Source organism: Gossypium raimondii, chromosome 1 (genome assembly GCF_025698545.1).
Source record: "Gossypium raimondii isolate GPD5lz chromosome 1, ASM2569854v1, whole genome shotgun sequence".
Taxonomy (NCBI): Eukaryota; Viridiplantae; Streptophyta; class Magnoliopsida; order Malvales; family Malvaceae; genus Gossypium; species Gossypium raimondii.
This window is the reverse complement of record NC_068565.1, coordinates 11,194,366-11,199,042: the sequence shown is the minus strand read 5'-3', so window position 1 is coordinate 11,199,042 and position 4,677 is coordinate 11,194,366. Positions and strand designations below refer to the sequence as shown.

Genomic DNA, 4,677 nt, shown 5'->3' with positions numbered 1-4,677 from the left:
TTTTATTTTTTTGGCCACCGTATACGGTGACCATGCATGCTGCTCTCTCTCTCCATTTCAGTAGGACATCGAGAAAGGGGAGGCTTAGAGCTTTTTAAGGTTTTTTTTGAGAAAAAAAGAAAAAATGAGGAATTTTGAAAAAATTTTGGCTTTTATAGCCTTTACCAAACGACGCCGTTTTGCCCTTATGGGTCAGGTGCCAAAGCGACGCTGTTTGGCCTCGACCATGCATGACCCGACCCTTGGGGAGGATCTGCGTGTTTTAACTTTCGGCTATTTATGCATGATCCCTCCTATTTTATGCGTGTTGCAATTTGGCCCATTTTCATTATTTTCTTTTATTTTTAATGTACCCCCCATAATTTTATTTTTGCTTCACTTTGGTCCATATCAACGTTGCGTTTTGGTGCTGTGGTTTATTTTCGGTTTTGGTCCCCCCTCTTTCAGCGCATCACAATTTCGTCCCTCTTATCTTTTTTATTTCGATTTCGCCCCGTATATTCTGCTTTTACTTCGATTTAACCCCTTTTTTAGCATTTTTATTATTTTCCTCATTATTTTTAATATATTATTATCTTTCATTATTGTTATTATTATTAATATTATTATTTATATTATTGTTACTTATCGTATTATTATTATTATTATATAATAGCTTAAATATACATACATGTATATTTTTTCTAACTCATTTAATATATAAATGTACCTTTTTTTTATATATGTATATCTATATACTTTTTCTTTCTTTTCTCACGAATATGTGTATACGTATTCATATATATATATATATATTATATTGAAATATAGTTTCTTTTATATCTATATATATATACATATATATATATACATATATTTTATCTTATTTTATTTTTTTATATATATCTCACATGTACATATTTATTTACATATATATTTTTTATATTTTTATACGTATTTAGCATCTTATTTATATGTTACGGTTTATTATTTCACATTTTATCGATATGTTCTTTCTATTTATTTTATTTTAGTTATTATCGCCCGTATTATTTTATACTTTCGTATTCGTTATGATATTGCCATGCATATCAACAATGTAATTAGTTTTCACATTCTTTGCAACAACTTCGTGTTTTATTTTACTCAATATAACAAAACTTGTTTTAAAAAAAATGGCATTTCGTGTTTAGATTCGAGAAGATCGTGCCCTAACTTACTGGGTTTCGGTTCTCACGATAAATCTAAATGCGCGAATCTTTTTAAACTCAAATTTTAAATGATCTCGGGATTAAAAAAAATCGCGTCCTAACTTACTGGTCGTGATCTCGTTTTTAAATCCGAGAGGGCTAATTTTTTTTTTAAAAATAAACATTTTTCATTCGTGTATTAGGAATTCGAGACATTGTGTCTTAACTTATTGGATATGATTCTCTTTCTCGAATAACGTGAAATATGCTTCTTTTCCAATTTTTTTTTATTTTAACACAAGGATTGTATTTTTAATTTTTCCATGTTTTTAATTTCCGACATCAAGACATTAGTTAATCAACTAGGTACCAATTTCTGGGCGTTACGAGGGTGCTAATCATTCCTTGTACGTAACCGACTCCCGAACCCGTTTTCTAAATTTCGTGGACCAAAACCGTTGTTTTAATAAAATCAAATCATTTATTAAAAACAACCCTTTTTCAAGGTGACCCAATCACACCTCATAAAAAAAGATTGGTGGCGACTCCCGTTTTTGTTTTCATTTTTCAAAACCCAAGTCGACCCCGTTTTTCATCTAAAAAATGGTGTCAACAATATACTTTTTTTATAATTATATATAAACATTTAGTTAAGTTATTGGACATAATTAAGAATTTTAAAATTAATATGTTAGTATATATACACAAACATCTATTTAAGTTATAGAAGATTAATTTATGTTGCTGAACCATGAGTGGAATTTGAAGTGAAGTGAGGCCGAAGGCAGAGGTGAAGATTGAGAATTAGCCCATAATTCTGAACCATTTTCATCACCAAGTGGTGAAGTTAAATTTTTAATGCCGAGAGATTGGGCCAAGGCCAGTAACTAAGGACATCAAGTCCAAAACTAGCACACACGCTCACAAAATCTCAAGAAATCTTAAAAACAATGGCCCATGCAGGTTTCGAACCTGCGACCTTCGCGTTATTAGCACGACGCTCTAACCAGCTGAGCTAATAGGCCAGTTGACCTTGTGCTTCATTAATTTACTACTTCAATAATCAAATATGGACGTCAGTCATTCAAATTAGGCAATGGTTTATAAGAGACGTAGCCGGTCAGTTTATTTTCTATTAATACAAAAAAAAAAAAAAAGGTTCACCATTATACATAGAGCAGTAGCCTATATGTTGCGCTAAACTCGGTTAATTACATGGTTGACACTAAAACAGCATTAATCATCCCTAGTAGTTGCTAAGACTTTCCCTCTTTATTTTCTATTAGTAATGGTTTATTTATCTCGTACGATACACGGGTTAATTATGTATATTTATTTGTTAACTTTTATACAAGTAAAACTATGGTTAAAAGTTTATAAAAAAACAATTATTGAGAATATTTCAAAATTTCAGTTTTTAAGTGATTTTTCTTATGTAAAATTACATGAAAGCTTGTATTATGAGTTGTATAAAGTATAAACTAAGACCAAACAAATGATATTTATACTTATGTTATTAATTAAAAATATCAATATCATTATTTTTTTCAAAATTTTAATTAGAATTGTATATAAGTTTTTAAAAATTTAAATTTAAATCAATTGATAAAAATGTTAATAAAAAATTTAGGCTAAGTATGAGCCAAAATCTTCGTCAGACCTCGTTAGTGTTGGATTGCTATTAACTACTAAACTAGGCTAGATAAGATTGGTCTATTGGAGACCCATGCGGCTTAAGAGTCTGAGTAAAAATATCTTTTCTTTTCTCTTATTATGAACATCCCTTTTAATATTTTTTATAAACTTTCGATGAAAAAATTAAACCCTTATTTAGGGTCTGTTTGATTGACGAAATTGATTTTTCGGAAAATCATTTCTAACTTTTTCAGCATTTGATTGGCGGAAAACATTTTCTATTTGGAAAATGAACTCCAAAATAAGGGAAAATGGGTTACATTTTAGGGAAAATGTCTTACCCTTTCAATTTCCGTAAGACATTTTCCGTGCTCTCCTCTCTATCGCCTCCTTCATTCCTTCCTTCATTTTCGATAGAAAACTGCTTCTGTTTATCGATTTTCCAGTAACTTATTATTTTAATTATTCAATACTTGTTTTTTAACACAATTACAAATAATTTATTTGATATTAGTTTTTTTTCAATTTATAACGATTAATATTGTAGCTTAATAATTGAGTATTATTATAAATAAATCATTGCAATATATGTAAAAATAATTTAAAATATAAAATTTATTAATATATATTAATATATGTAAAACAACTTTTCGAAAAATATTTTCAAAAATCATAAGCAAAAGAGAAAATATTTTACATGATTCAATCAAACACCAAAAATATTTTCCAAGAAATCATTTTACAAAAAGTAAAACATTTTCCAGAAATCATTTTACGGAAAATATTTTATTGACAATCAAACAGACCCTTAAAGTTTTTTTTTCTTTCTTTTTACAGTTCTTCTCCTTCAACTTGAAGGAGTCGTAATTCTTATTTCGGTTAGCACCTTTGATAATAGATACTACCAGTAAATTCCTTTCCTTTTTCCTTTTTCCCTTTCGATTTCTTGATCTAATATTTGATAATAAGTCTTGAAACACTCAAAATAAAGCCCCCAAGTTCAAACTTTCTTTGGTCAAATCTTCACCGCTAATAGTTCAATAGTCGCACAGCTCTAACCATGGTCTCTAATCGTTCCACATAACTCTTAACCGTTCAAATATAAAGAAGACCCCTCCAAACTTTGAACATAAAAAAAAAAAAACCTATTTTGGTTCTAGAACTTTCCATTTCGTGTTTTGAAAAATCAAAAAGCATTTTTTTCATGTAATGTGAACAAAATATGTAAAAAAATTCTGCCAGGATAAAAAAATTATGAATGGGAGTATGCATATTTATAATTTAAACCAATATTTATCTCCTTAAATATTATTTTAAATCTTTGAACTTAACAAATTTATTTTATCTCATTAATTATTATTTAAATCTCTAAACTTACCAATTTTTTCCTATTTCTAAAAATAATATTTTCATTTTTGATATTTTATTTTTAAATAAGTAAAAGGAAATTTTGAAATTTGAAATGAAATTGTTAGGTATCTTTTAAGTTTTATGATAATTTTTAATCTTAAATTTGAAATATAATTTCTTAATATAAAATTGTACAAATTTTATGATTAATATTATATAAATTATGTATTTTCTAATTTAATATTTTATTTGATAAATATAATGACTTAAATAATTATTATTATATATGATGCATAATTTCTTAGAGTAAAGATATAGTAGAAATGCAAAATAATTTTAAAATGAAATTTGAAATGGAATTGGTTAGGTATATATTAATAAAAATAAAGTCATATTATTTTTATTTAAAAATTGATGGTATTTCTATAGTATGTTTTTATTAAAAATAAATTTAATGGATAATTAAATTTAAAAAAACAAATAGAAAAACATAATTGTGACACTTGTTACAATTTTAGTCTAT

General features: G+C 27.0%; 1 non-coding gene across 1 annotated transcript; it reads right to left on the bottom strand.

The window, feature by feature from the left end:
- Nucleotides 1-2,120: 2,120 nt before the first annotated feature.
- On the bottom strand, nucleotides 2,121-2,194 carry TRNAI-AAU (transfer RNA isoleucine (anticodon AAU)). The gene has a single exon. It is a non-coding gene; the product is annotated as a tRNA-Ile (tRNA).
- Between the last annotated feature and the right edge of the window lie 2,483 nt (nucleotides 2,195-4,677).